Source organism: Papilio xuthus, unplaced genomic scaffold, assembly GCF_000836235.2.
Source record: "Papilio xuthus unplaced genomic scaffold, Pxut_1.1 DF827777.1, whole genome shotgun sequence".
In the NCBI taxonomy this organism is placed as follows: Eukaryota; Metazoa; Arthropoda; class Insecta; order Lepidoptera; family Papilionidae; genus Papilio; species Papilio xuthus.
Genome location: NW_013530872.1, coordinates 1818841 through 1835116, shown reverse-complemented (window position 1 = coordinate 1835116; position 16276 = coordinate 1818841). Strand labels below are relative to the sequence as shown.

The following is a 16276-nucleotide window of genomic DNA, read 5'->3' as shown; positions in this document are numbered from 1 at the left end:
GGCTGCCTGACTAGCTTCGTTATCACCGTTAGGTATCCGCTAGCCTTTTAAAATTGCGTTGTTAAGAAGTTGCTCCGCGCAGTGAAAACTGCACTTCACAATTCCTTTCACGCAGTTCCCGAAGTCGAAAACAATAGACGTTGCTATGTTATTAATAAGAAACTAGATAATTGCTTGCCAGGTGGCGGTGCAATAAATAGTTCTCTAAGGAACAATGAAATGACGACGTTCTACCTCGAAACTAGGATTATCGCTTGTCAAATGGCGGGCGCAATAAAAATTGCACCAACACAATCGGCTCGCGAACAAAGGATGGCGGCACCTTTTACGGCGCGCGCAGGTGCGGATTGCTCAACGAATTGTTGGGCGGTGCGACAGAAGTGAGGCGAGCGGACACGTCCTTTCACCTCAGCGGTCTGTAGCGGAGTGTGAAAAAAGTACTGTTTTATTTTACTGTTATAAACCCAACTCTGACTTAAAAAGGACAGTAGTTTTATAGTTTTCATGTTTCAGAAAAAAGAGTCATCTATCTCAAAAAGGTTATCCAGTTTAAAAAAAAATCTTCTGAGACCGGTTTGGTAAGGTTATAATAATTAAATTCCTAACATAATTGTTCAAAACTTGCAGTATGCAGCACATATGTAAATAATTTCTAGAATCTACGTCACAATGCGATGCGAGATATTCAGATATCAAAAAGATGCGCGGGCGCGCCTGTGGCCCACATATTTCATGCTATTTTTTACTCGTTGTAACTAGCGCCATCTATTTTTAAACTTTATTTACGAGTTGTATGTCTGATTTACCCCGTTTCCTGCTTTGTTAATACTGCAATCACGATTCGAAATCGTACGTTTATCGCTTAGTTACTTCTATAAATAGAGGTTGACGTTTTGATTGTGTATTACGTACGGTACTATGTAAACATTTACTCTATTCTATTATATACATGCTTATATGTTATTATATAGAATTGTTCAAATAACGCATATAGTAACAAACACAGGAATATCTCAAATTGCAACACAGCTGTGTACAGTAATCGAACACGTACATTTATTTTAACTAGAAATTGCACCCAGGAATTTAGAATAAGAACTCTTTGGTTACAGCAAACATGGAGGTATATTCTTCTTATTAGTATTAAAGGTAACCTTATAAACGCATCACGAACCTTGCAAAGCTCCGTAAAAACACGAGGTCAAAGATAATGCTAGATACTTGTTCTTCATTTCAAGGTTGGAATCAAATAGTCAACATATTTATAATTTATGTAAAATCTAACTTAACTAGTGACTTGGAAATGTTTGAATATTTTTTAAAGTATTTTACAGTAACTAATTGAAGAATATTTTTTAAACATAACATACAATAGAACGTAAGTATGGAATATTAAATAAAAACATTCGGCAGATTCATCATTCTTAAACAAAGCCAATAAAACATGCATAAACGCGCACACAAAGCGCGGAATGATGACGGAAGAAGAATGTAATTTATATTTTTCATACTGTGTTTTAAATATTAATTTTCGAGGAAACAACTCGGAGATCGTATAATATACATTTGTTTGTTGTAGTGCAAATGGGTCGTATTATCAGGACGCGCTGCTTCTATTTTTGAACTGTAACAACCAGATCCCGTGAGTTTGGAATGTCTCCAACATTCACCTGCACTAACATATTCTAACTCGTTCGTCTGTTTATCATTACTAAAACATCTTTTATTTTTCTTCATTATAAACCGATCCTTCATACAAGATGTCAACAATTTACATTTGAAATAACTTTATCAAATGTGTTACTAGGTATCGCAAGCGAGTTCGTCCGCGCGGAATAAAAAAAAAAAGAAGTAGCCTATGTGTTCATCCAGACTATGTTCTACTATGCAAAATTTCAGCGAGATCCGTTCAGCTGTTCCGGACGTACTTTCAAACAAACCATCCATCCATCCATCTAAACATTCTCATTTATATTATTAGTAAGAAGTAAGATTTACAGCATACTGACATGTGAATCGAGTCTAAAAACATGAAACAGGAAGATAAATAAACCGAGTAAAATTATTGCGTAAAACTTTTTTAAATTTCATTTCGTGCAATACGTTACAAAATCTACTTTAAAAACAGAGTTGCATACTCGATAGGTTTAAAAAAAAAGAGAAAAAAACGAACGTCTTATACGAAAGTAACTGGGACCGTTATCGAAGCGCGAGTCGTTCGAAACACGCAAGCGACTCGTTCGCCTTCCACAGCCTATGTTTGTATGTCAGTGGGTCAATAGCTGTTTATAAGCGAATTATTTCGCCAGCACACACACAACCGGTTTACAGTTACATCAGATAAGCCTAAAATTGACCCCTGTCACATTCCACACTCCAAAAAATTATGAGAACTTGTTCATAATTTCAAACGACAGATTTGACATTTGTATTTCAAATATGGGTCAAGATTTAAAATGATGCTCTTAAAAAACCTAGAACTGGTACCTGATCCATCAGATGTAGAGTTAGTTTTATTTCGTTCCACTTTTACATCTAATGAGCATATTTATTTACATAAATATCGTAATAACTAGATGTAACACGGTCACGGAGATTCAAGTGTTGCAATCATGGTCTAATATTTTTTTAATTGCTTTACTAAAAAAGAAGTATAATAAATGTAGCCCTAAAATATGTCGGTGGCATAACTGACGGTAATATGATACCATTAATTATGATCTATAAGTGCTAAAAAGAGTTTTTACGTAGAAGATTTTAGTTACGTAAAGTTTCGTAGAAAAAATGTTGTTTCGTTAAAATATTAGTATATGATAATAATGGCCTTGATCTCGCAATGGTTCGCTATGAGATGATAAAGTTTAGCCGTCGAGTGTGGAGCAGAACATTGTAGTGGGTCACCGGGCCAATGTCGCGCCGTTCCCTAAGACCTACTCTAGCTAATGTCAAATAGATTTACTTATAAACTGTTTTTTATCTTCTATATTTCATAATAATTGCGTTTTATTTAATACATAACAAGAAATATTACTGTGGGCCAGTGCTTAGGTAAAATAATTTCTTATAAAATGCGAATGATAGATGTTAGCTGTCGCCCGCGACCTCGTCTGCGAGGTATTAAAAAAAGTTAATAAGTAGCCTACGTATTTGTCCAGACTTTGTTCTACATCTATGCCAAATTTCAGCGAGATCCATTTAACCGTTCCGGAGATACTTTCAAATAAACATCCATCCATCCACCTAAACATACTCATTTATAATATTAGTAGATTTTAAACGATCAAGCTATATGCTAAAAATCTATATATGCGTGGAAACAGAACTCTTTTAACGATTGAAAAAAGTTGTATTCCAATTTTTATATAATTTAATCTTTTAATTTAATTAACTTATTGTTTTCATATATTCATAACAGAATTAAATAAAACAAAATCAGAGTTCGTTTAATAACAATGTTGTTGTTGGCTTTGCATCGGAAGCGTACGCGCAAGGGTTATCAGTTGCTTGATAACATTTGGCATATTTTGCTCGCTATGTCATTGTAAATAAAGTAAGATTTAATACGTAATTACAAAGATAGCTCGCGTGTCGACAACTACTGTGACCTACGTATTATACGGATAATTAGAATTATTTATAACTCGCTGTTACAGCTAATTTTTCAAGGTTACATTATTCTATCGATTTTACTACTAAATTCTTTATCTTTGACTTTATTTATAAGTTGCCAATATCAGATATTCGTCATAATTATAATTCTCAAAAACGTTCCCAGGTATATATCAAACCAATACATATTTTCGTCTCGTGATTGTTATGTTGCGATCGAATATTAAAAGTCAAAAGTTCCATACAGTTAAATTTTACACATACAAATATAGTTAGTCTAAACCGGTATGGTCACGCGCATTTGGGTCAAATCACTCGCGTGATCGATCTGAAGTTAAAATGTGAGCGAATTAGTAAGAAACAGCTAGCGAAATCAGCTAAGCTAAGAGCAACACGGAAACGTATGGTGAAAGTGGTGAAAGCGGCAACGGGCAACATTTACCTAATCGTACGGTTACGTCAGCTAAGTGCCGATGTGAAAGTCAATGTTAGGCGGATGCCGCGCAATGACACGTCTTGTTCCGTTACTTTAATTCAAACAGGCATAAACTTGTAATACTATAACTTGGCAAATTGTTTAGTTATTCCCTTTATCATGATGCGGGATGTATTGGACTAGGGTCACCTGATTGCAACATCACTCAGGACCATTGACGATGATTCCACCAGCTACCCGCACTAGCCATATAATGTGAACACTTTTATAAGGGTCACGAACTAATTTGCCAAGTTATAGATTACCATAAACTATGGGTAAAGATTTTTTTTTTCTGTCATAGCGATTCAGGTGGCTGCTTGCTCGTTTGCCGCTTAGTAACGTACACAATCTAAATGAGCTAGTCGTGTGTTGAAGTTAATATAAATCCATATTCTCTGCCTGACCTATCTTAAAGCGGCAAGTGTGTTAACTTCTTGTATCTGAAGATAATCATTGTTTTGGGTGTCGAGGGAAAGTGGAAAGGTGTTTTATCATAAGTTCGGTGATAGTATATCTAAGTGGAACGGGGCTCACATTCAGTGCAATTCATTATCTATGAAAGATAAGCTTGTTTGTTTATATTCCGTACGTGATTGCGAATAGTGTCAACGATCTAATTAAATCTAAAGCTAGGATTGCTAATACCAAAGGACGATAGACAAACCGGACAAAAACTATTATAAGACCTAAGTATTTGATAGAGTATTCGACGGTATATCACAAGGTCAAGTAGAGCATTAAGAAACGGCTACCTTTATACCATTGTTTAACAAACTTCCTTGTCCGTCTACTTTACCTTATCTTTATTATTAATTTCAATTAAAGAACAATAGCCGTCTGCCGCGACTCTATCCGCGCAAAATTAAAAAAAACTCAATTGATCTCCTATGACCAGTCTTCCAGACTATGTTCTAAAAATTTCTTCGAGATCTTTTAGGTCGGGTTGAAGATCTTCTAACAAACATCCATTCGTCTTAACTCCGCATTTATAATATTAGTAAGGTTAGAGAAACCTTCCTATCATGTTTTTGAGCTAAAATCAAACTTGTTGGCCGAAAAAGTTTATAAGTGATGTTTTGCGTCTGATAATCTGACAGAGTCAAAGTTACTATACCAATAGACTATTCGTTTAGCAAATTTTAAAGCAATCATTATAGAAATTGTAAACATAAGTCAATGACATCCTTGGCCTAAATTTCTAACAGATAATGGCTATCAAGTGGAACACTTTCAACACGTATTTAAAACCGGGCCGAAATATTAGGACATCACAGAGAGCTATGACACATTGTGACTTTCTTACTAAAATTTTGAGAGTTAAGAATTTTCACTTTTTAATGCCTAATGCATGAATAATGTAAAAAATGTTCACGTTAAAAATTCATTGATTTTAAATTTTTGTCTGATGTATGCTAACATCGAACATATACTTCTGTTAAGGGTTATATTAATAAATTCAATTCTTCGATAACAGGTATTTTAAGCACCCTTTTAACCTTGTATAGGATATTATCCGTCGGAACATTAGTGTTGATGAGTAGCAATAGCAATTGGATATAAACGCGATCTCAATAGAGGTAATTCGAGGCTGTGCCGGCTTCCTCATGGCGACGTCAGCGCAGCGCCGGTAGGAAACGCGCGCCTTGACCCACTTGACGCGTAGCGCGCCTCTCTACTTCGCTACAAGCCCGCGCAATATGCTATTCGAATCAATTCGTTCGTGTCGACTTGCGAGATAGATTCGATATTAACAATAATCAATCAACGCATTCGGAACAACTCGTTCATAATTTTAGTTTAAAAATTATATTTTAGTAAATGTTTTATACTCAATTATTGCAATGCTATTATTAAACTACTGGCTATAACAAGTTTAAAAAAAGTAAAAAAATCTGTTTATCAGATTATATATTTCAAAAAAATAATCTATGTTCTAGCGATTTTAATAAGCTAGTTTAAAACACAACGTAGCTCTAATCATAAAAGCCGAAGGTGAATAGTTAGCGTTAACAATGTGCCAATTGAACAAACCCGGCCCACTTCGATTGTTCCGAGCACAAAACACGAGCACACATGCTCCCGCACGTGACATAGCATCGGCCATCAAACGCTTTTAAAACGTTCCTACACTACACATTAACAGACCAAGAACTATGAATTTGACCCGTTGGACATATACGATACCAAAATACTTCTAGTTCTATTTCCTAGTTCCTCTGAAAGACGTAACCGCAATAACAAAGCTTTTCTCACTGGGCCAAATAAATTTGTCGCGCTATAAAAAAATCTGTAACTAGCAACCTCGCCACTGTATATAAAAATTGTCTCAAACTAATACCGAAATTAATGGGCGCAGTGCTTTATTCAGCGTGTTCACTTTCACATGAAAAAATCGTATTGACATGGAAAGTGTTAATAATACCAAAAGGTCCGCCTACACTATGACAGTTTAAGGAAATAGTACGAAACTTATTCGATTTGAAGGAATAGAACTCATACAACGTATAACAAAACCAATTAAATACCCTCCTGTTAGTTGGGTAAAATCTCACTTTTCGTATAAATAACGTAATTATTCACAATATACACATCTCTAGCAATAAAGGTTAAAATCACACCTTGTGAGCGACACCTAAATAAATTATATTCGCAAAGTTGCAATCGATTATTTCGTCTGCAAATTTATGTTAATAAATACATTAAGAAACAAAATACTTTTACAAACATTAGTACAGTTAATTTTATCTATTAACGGTAAATTAACAAAACAAGTTTAACCTTTAACAAAAGCCATAGCACATTAAGAAACTGCTTTAATGGCTTTCAGGAAAAACAACAAAATAGAATGATTAAACAGCGAGCAGTAATATTTTTTTGCAAATGATAGTTTATTTCTAAAACAAATTAATTTTAAAAACATAATGAAACGCGTAATTTAATAAATAAATAAAACAAGATAAATAACTTTGATAAACAAGGTTAATATTAACTTTGATCACCACCAAGAGAAAGAAATACAAAATTTTTCATCGTGAAAATGTAGAGTTAACACAAAAGCACTCACTCTCTCTCTCTCTCTGGGCTTTTCTAATCCAACATGACGCATGCGCAATAGCATAAGAGGGAGTTTAAAATGGAGTGTCAATGACACGGATAACAAGCCCTATAACAAACAAACACCCGAGAAGTTAATTCTATAAACATTATGCGTATTATGAGTACGGTAAATAATAGACAAAAAATACAATCGAAATAAAAAAAATAATAAAAAAGAAACAAATTTTTAAAACACAGTCTACGACCAGCGGCAAATCTTTGCAATTTGAAATAAAGGTAACTTGAACTAGAAATAAATAAATTGATGAGAAATGTTTAAAATCTTAAAAGCAATTTGATACATTACTTGTAGAAAGCTAATTCATATGATAATAAGAAAAGAAAACTCAGCAGAGATTAAAACATAAATAAAATCCAAAAAATGAAAACACAAAACCGAGAAAATTTATTAAATCCAATTTCGATTTTATGTATCGAACTTGTATACGATGTCTCGGCAGCCAATTTAAGATGGCGTTCATTTATTAACGATTCAAAGTTCTCAGTGGACAATAACCTTGCTCAAGAATTTATTATGTGTGATATGTATAAATAAATAGATAGATAAGCGTTATAAAGGCCAATGTTGCAATATTCTCTTTTAATTCCGATGTTATTGGCAACATTTCAGCTTTCTGTAATATAGTTTTGTTTCAACATAATGCAAATTTCTCCTTTATTTATTCTTTGTATGTGAATTTAATTTAAAGTATCAAAATTATTATTTGGTAATATTACATTAAACGGCCATGGAACTGTATAACATTAAATATATTAACCCAACTGTTAATTTCAAACAACGGTCCTAACACAACATCTATACGTTAAGAAAGTTTATAAAAAGTTTACTCACACTTGCCATGGGAATGTTTGAAATCCAAAAAGTTTACAATCCACTAAATGAAGACACTGGTCACTTGTTGGCTGATCATAACAATGATAAAGTAACTTGCGCAGCAAACACTTCACTATTCTTCGGAAAAATTTGTACACTTAATTAAATCCGTGAAGGGCACACAACATAACAAGATACTTCACAAAATTCCACTTGACATCGTACGCTTCAAAAGTATTATTACGATTACATAAAACTACACACACCGTATCTGGGCTCACACCCAGTTCCAAGTAGGTACCTGTAACAAGACAAAGCGGTAGTAAGTTTTACGATATTTTACAAGAAAAATTTACAAACTTAATCCATATTTAACTTTTTACTTCACAAGAAAGGAACACAACATATGACGCGTACTCACTTGACTAGAATTAAATTTAAAGTGAGCACAAAATGAACAGAGACGTAAAGAATTTCTTTGTCACGGCGCGATACGTATTAACGAATCAACGACCAAACGATGACTGGCTGGCGCAATGGAGGGAGCACGGGAGGAGAGGGGGAGCAGACGGAGGAGATACGAGGGGGGAGACCGTCTGGTCGACTGGTTGGTCGACCTATTGGCTCGGCACTCACACAGCGATGCGATCGGTAAAGTTTCTAGGTTGATTTGTTTGACGCCCACAGACCCGTTTATGCTGAAATGAATAAAGAAGTTTGAAGCGATCTTTTAACACAATTTGCTTGTTTTATTATATAGGTTTATAAGCGGGCGAAACGAGTTATCAGATTGAATGTTTAATATTAGAAATCCAGCTGATGAGAAGTATCAGTCGGACGACGAGCACACGCAACCTTCAGGAGTTCTCATGGCCATGCGCTCGAGCGTTAAGGTCATCTTACTCGGTTGGTATTGCGAATAACAATGCTTGCTTATTCAGCACAATATTATCACTGCATAGTTTAAACAGGGGTCCCCATGCCGTGCCTGCACGGACGGATATGAGGTTAACACATACAGGTGGTCGGTGCTGTAACTATGGAACAGGTTTTTATAAACTTTCGCGGGATGTATTTCGAGCAAGATTCGTACGTAACTTGTGTTAGCTGTATAATAAAGAAGTAGATTTCGAAATATGGCAGATTACACGTGCGATAAGACGTGTTATCCGAGAGCAAGTGAAGGAAACGCCACACAATGAGATAACAGTTGCTGATAAGGATAACGCGTAAGTAAATACGAAGGGACAGAGTACTGATTACGAATGATAATTAGGCGAGAATCATAATGATTATGATAAAATACTATATTTATGTAGTAACATGATCAAACAGGAAACGTCACTGTATCTAGTCGAACCATATGCTAATCAAATCTATAAAATTCTGATTTATAAGAGTTTATAGAGTCATGCGTAAAGATTTCCTTACTTTTTTGGTGATAGATTAATTAAAATAGAAATTATTGTCTATGTCATTTTACTATCTTATTTCTTACTAATATTATAAATATATTTGTTACAAGATATCTCCAAAACAGCTCAACGGTTTGCGATGAAATTTGGCGTAGATGTAGAGCTTAGTCAGGAAGAGTACAAAGGCCACTAATAAAGTTTTATTTAAATTCTGCGAGAACGAAGTCGCGGGAGATAGCTATTATGTTACATTTGCCCTCAACGTAATCATAATTAGGGTCAGAGAGAGCTGGACATTGCAAAAACGTTTCTGTGATGCAGATGTATTGAGTACACGGAATCTAACTGTCAGTATTAATGACACCACATTTCCTGCACCGAGTCGTAGTGACAGCGATGATCTGATCCCTAAGCTATGCGGTGGCTCCATTGTTATTGTCACTGATCATTTCTTTTGACACGTCATGTCTATTCATAATTATCTCATAATTGTTTTGACAAGCGAAGAACTTTGGATATAACGTTTGATCAAAGTCATTCTTGAAAAAAATAAATGTTCCCGCAAATACAGATTTACGACAGGGCGATTGTGACATTGAGAGGAAGAAATTGTTTTACCATTTAGGCCATACGAGGTGTTGATGAAACCAACATAAACACCGAACCAGCGAAATGTTTACTAGTTAAGTACAAGGAAAATAATACACATATTGCACTTTAAATTTAAAAGAATTTTCGTAATTACATTGTTATCTGACATTCGATTTGTCATCACATCCCTAATTACGATGCAGTGACTGTTAAACGGTCGTGTGTTGTTATGATTCTTGTGAATGTTCACTGGCCTAACCCTTATCGCGTTTGGGAACACATTGGAACATTAAACGTTTCCTGTCACGATCCAATCCAGTTGTAATGACAGACATGACACAGATGTGTGTGGTTTGACACACCACATACCAAAAGCGGAACCAGGTTTGTGCATTGGTCCGATTGACGAATGAATTATTTAAAATTTAAACATATTTAATTCGTATGGTTGAAGACATGTTAAAAATTCCCTTTTTTATTATTTAAAAGATGCGGCTTGTTTTAATAAATTTTATTTAGACGAAAAGCAAATCATTTATAAATTATATTTAAATTTCATTCAAAATAGAACAAGTAAAGGACATTATAATGTTCTTAAGGTTAAACAATAGTAGAATACCGGTTTTGTTATCTTAACACGAAACTAATTATAAACTCAACTTAATTACGTTCACAACTGTCGTTACGACAAATGATAATATTACTTGTGCCATCTTTAATAGTTAAAAAAGTATAATTAAATGATAAAAAATTTATGTACACATTAAATTACTTTTTTTATTACAATGAAGTAAAAATATAAAGTACGTAAATTGCAACTGGCTATTTTTGGCGCTACGCACGATGTAAAATAAAAATAATATATGTTGATAATCTTCGCGGGGGTAACGCACTTGTTCGGTTCAGTTCGCAGCTCTCGCTCGCACGCGGGCATTCATGTTTTTTTTGCTCCTACGCCAAGTCATCGCCTCACTACTTCTTTATTTTTAATGGCAACATAACTCGTCGCGGACTCGCGAGCCTTTCACTGAACCGACAAATATCGATGCATAGATTCATTCCAACCACAGATGAATAAATAACGTTGAAAAATCGTATCAAATCAATTCGCACGTTATCTTAACGTGTGCCAATTTTACCCAATAACATTGGCCAACATAGCTAATTGAACGTAGGATAAAAATAGACACATTATTTTCGGCTTTGCAACATCAATGTTCGAAACTTACGAACATATTAAAATATATAACAAACAATTGGAAATACACGTGCGCATACAGACCTATAGACCTAACCTATTTAGTTTTATCATTTGTACACAAATTGCATTGTCACTGGCTTCGGTAAACTTAAAATTAAACTGGAATTATTACAACTAAGAACTAAAGACTTTTAAAATGGTAAATTTTACTAACAAGCTAGCAACACTAACAAACATCACTCAATTACATCACAGAAAGCAATGGAAAGCCAGCTTAGAACTCACGTAGTTAGCTTTGACTCTTCGATCTTCCAATTTGTTGCAAAATCAACAAGTCACCAGATTTTAAGCACACATATAACACATATCAGGCACTAGTCATAGTAAGAAAAGTTTTTTATTTTTATTTCAAGACATACGTAGCAGCACGCGCGGCTGCCGACACGAAACTGAGACCTGTTGGAGAGAAAGTGACCGTTTCCAGGCGATTACTTTCCAAGTGGCCGTGCGGTTTTGGTTCGTGCCGACTCTGGAGTCTACCGTTACCCTCTTTTGCGCAACGAGGTCGTGTTTTAAAGTTCACGTGGCGGCAACTATGCGCCATCTCGCGGTTATGTAAATAAATGCTATTATCATTTTACTAGCGTTTGTCTCATGGTTACGAGCGAACGTATCTATACTACGTAATAAATAATTATTTGTACTATATGTACTTTAAATATACAACGATTAAAATTGGTAAACTAAACGTAAGAATAATAAAGATGATATGAAGTACAGTTCATTCAGAAATGTCATAAAAGATGTAACTCTTTGCGTCAGAGGTTTATTTATTTAATTGTGTCACGTTTAAGTTATAGTCAGTGTTGGCATCCCACTCATTCTCTTTTAAAAAATAGAGATAACAATATTTGTACGTATGTTTCAGTTTTGGAAGGTTATGTTATGTTTTTATTAAGGAAAATTTTGCGCTTGTATTTTTCCGACTTAATAAGGTAAATCGTATGTAGGGTTATTTTTAAGTGTAGGTTTACCACAAGATTTAAAAAATTATAAATGTGAGGGTCATCCCTTTATATTTTCCTCTGTCCATGACGACATAAAAACCTTATCAAGTTTATTAATTGTATTTTTATTACCTAATCGAAATCTATTCTTGAATTTCCTCTTCCGTGTTTTCCTTTTGCTGTTGTTATTTGCCAATAGAGTTTTTATTCTAACATTAAAATTGATTACCTAATTACGTACTAAGTTGATTTTAATATATCACACAGAAATTAACCATTGAATTTGATCTAAAAGTTTGAAAAAACCAACGTCAAATCGTATATTACTTTTTGCTCTCTACTTATAATAATCTAAAGAGGAAGAGACACGTTTATCTTGTTATCATTTCAATGATTAAATTTGCGAGTGATTACTAAGCACATATACAAAATTAAACATCACACTACGACCCTTAGGAACAGACGAAAGTAATGCGACGGGTGAAATTGGATTTGAAAACTTCTACAGAAACTTGATAATGCTTCTATGGTATTTATTATTTGTAGTGTAGCGTAGATATCGATTTTTTGTCGAAAGGCACATGAATTATAATATTATCTACATGGCGATGTCAACGGCCGTGCGAGGACGAAGGGAATGCCCTCTACGCGTCGACGAACTCACGGCGTACACATATGTCGCAAATATTGCGAAAAATAATAATTACAATGATAAGTCAGTAAACTTATACTAGAAACACCTTTTAAATTAATGATTTTAATAAATTAAATATGTCTTTGGAATATAAGTACGCACAAGTAAACAGGTAAAAAGGTCAAATATTTACCAATTTCGAAGTATTAACCGGTATCTCGAGTTTGGGAAAATACGGATTATAATTATACTATCTGTCGTCTGCGACTCCGTCCGTGCGGAATAAAAAACTTAATTAGTAGCCTATATGTTCTTCCAGACTATTTTCTATATGTATGCCAACTGTCATCGCGATTAGTTCAGCCGTTCTGGAGATAACTTCAAACATCCATCCAGCAAAACATTCGCATTTATAATATTAGTAAGAAGTAAGATGAAGGACGCGTAATGAGCGACTTAATTCGGGTATAACGGTTGATGTACGAAAGAGTAGTACAAATTGCGCCGAACCTGAGAAGAGAAAAGGGCATAAAACTTATGCACAATGCCAATGTAACATGACAATCTGCCTGACATTTCTCTATCATCTGAACTAGATTGTATCAAAAATTATAGTATAAATACGAGATGAGAATATAATAATCAGTAATCAAGAAAAATGTCACGAAAGTTTAAGATACAGTAGTGGGATGGTATTTATTGCCGTTATAAGAACGGTCAGTTGGGGACCGACGGCCGCCGTGCATACCAATTCTGTACACGAATTCAACTATACAAAAAAATATCATTACATGCCTGTACTCATTCTCACGTGCTTTGTAAATACATAACCTTGTTTACGAAATGTAGAGTTATAGCAATATTGGCCGTCATGACAATTATTGTTTTTTTTTAAATAAAGTTTGATGTTCACGGCAAACATCTATGGACGTATTTCAACGGAGGAGAGTTTTGTCTGGACAAATAATCATCATCATCAGCTCACTGCATGTCCCCACCGAGGGGCTCGGAGCCTACCCTAAGTTAAGGGTGATTAGGCCATAGTCAACCACGCTGGCCAAGTGCGGGTTGGTTGACTTCACACATATCTTTGAATTTCTTCTCAGATATGTGCAGGTTGCATCACGATGTTTTCCTTCACCGTAAGAACGTCGGATAAATGTACATATGTAAATCGGAAATCGAAAAACACATTGGTACATGGCGGGATTCGAACCCAGGACCTGCAGATTGCAAGTCAAGTGCTTGACCACTGAGCCACCGACGCTCAAATAATAGCCTTATTAAAATATCAACGTTTATGTACCCTCACTAATCGATTTGACACTTGGTAACGAAAGCGCGCCAATCACTCCAAATAATTCTAACTAATAACGTCCAAAAGTATGAATATAAGTTTAGGATTTGATGATGCAATCTCATTATTTCTGATTGATGAAGAAACATGTAGAAAGAAATCATATTTGACTGTTTTTAAACAATAAATATATATTTTTTTAAATTGGTCATCTCACGCCGTTTTATTTGTTATAAAACTGGTCATATACACTTCCTTAGGAAGTACATAAATCATAATACTCTATTCCTGTGGCATGAGTAGTGCTAAATTAGGAGCAATCAGTGTCAACGACGGCCTTGTGTAAATGGGACGTGTCTTCCGGAGCAGCATCATATCTAATAATAATAATATTGATTCTTCTACCGTTTAAATGAAGTACCTTGTCTTTTATTTCTTACTCTATTGAATATAAAAGGTGATTCTATCGATCTATAAACGAAGATTATCTTATTTAACTTTAAAATTCCAGTAGATTTGCTGGAATTGGAATGCTGTACATTTTCTCGTGTTTGACAAATTATAATTATTCCGATTAAATGTTGTTAATACTATCTAGGTATTCTTTCAGAACAGATCATAGAAGTTAGGCATAAATTTGTCTGCACGCAACTTTACAATAAGACACGATAAGCAAAATAATAAGACACGTAGCGCTCAGTATTTTTACCTAAAACTGTTCGTCTAGGCTTCTCGCATAAAATGCCAGTTATAAAAGATATTTTCTATCGTTAAATCTCTATCACGTAAGCGTTTAGCTCGGCGTGCGGGGCTGCGCGGTGTCGCAAGTCGCAAGTGCGAGCGCCGCCGCGCCGGCCTAACCTTGCCGTGCTCACGGACACCGCAATTGGGTCAGTAGGTCAGCAATTTTGCGCCTTTTTTCGCGAGCTGCATACCTTGTGTATTTTTTAAATAACAAAAAGCAACAGTTTTTGTTTTCGGCCAACATGATCTTTCTAAGCAGGCCGAAAAGTCTAAGTTCTAAGAAATTAAAAGTAAAAAATCGACTCGTTTAATCACAATTATTATTTTAATCATGCTGTAATGCAACATTGACACATTTAAATAGCCCGATTTATTAGAAGATTATCAAATCAACACTTGTAAAACCAATAAGGGTCCATTGTGATATTGGTGTTACCAGAATAGGGAAGTTTTTCTTTGTGCCACAAATGACAGACCATCTGTCACATTTCAGTCTTATATTAAATTAGTTACAAGATATTTTATTTCATATAAATATGAAATAAACGAGTAGAATGACATAAAATCATGTGATACGTAGTTATCATTTGTAATTATCGACCTGTAAGTATGGGTGTTATCTATTCGAGCCTACTGGTACGACCTTGATAATAATTATGGATAAAATTAGATGTTAAATGACATTATTGACTTTTAGTGTAGTGATGGACATGTTGATAAGCAATAAGGTCGCCAAGGTTATAGATTAATGTCATAAATTTAAGTTAATTTAAAATCTATATACTCTTACCTATTTAAAATCATGACACTATAAAATATGTGTTTATTTTAAATAAAAAGAATCATGTTTTTTGCACAAGAATTTTAACAGTGGGAACATAAAATACGAATTTCACTACATAGAAGCGCAAATAACCTTGTATTTGACAGATGGCGTGTTTTCCCGCTCTCCGTGCGGGCGTTTGACAGCGCACCAAACGGCAAATAGCCACAGATTACACATGTTTTGCAATCATGGCTTCAGTTGTATGGTCGCCTAGAAAGCAACAATTTGTCGCGTAGTTATTTATTGTACAATGGTTGATATATCGTTTCCTGTAGTATTTAATAGTAAACATTTACTAGTACTCAGTTCTGAGGCCTATTTATTGTGGTGCAACAAAAAAACCTACTTCGAAGGTCTACTACATCCATTTCTCATTTTAATAGCGTATACATAATATTTTGTTTATTAATTTCTAAAATCATAGTGGACACTTTTCTTTAGTAAAAGATTCTTATTAAACCTTAATTAAACCAAAAATATCGACTAATAATTTATTTAATAGGAACATCACTAGTCAAATCATGTTCACGGCTTATTCTCATT

At 34.6% G+C, this 16276-nt stretch overlaps 1 protein-coding gene across 3 annotated transcripts in view; it reads right to left on the bottom strand.

Annotated features, from left to right (window-relative positions):
* Positions 1 to 16276, bottom strand: part of LOC106115763 (uncharacterized) — a 50136-nt gene that overhangs the window by 17421 nt on the left and 16439 nt on the right. For 2 of the 3 annotated variants that reach the window (XM_013309273.1, XM_013309275.1), the window contains exon 3: positions 8037 to 8319. The gene's annotated coding sequence lies outside the window, so the exon portion shown is untranslated. Of the gene's footprint in view, positions 1 to 8036; positions 8320 to 8439; positions 8533 to 16276 lie in introns of those variants that run through there. The other variant, XM_013309274.1, reaches the window with a different exon arrangement.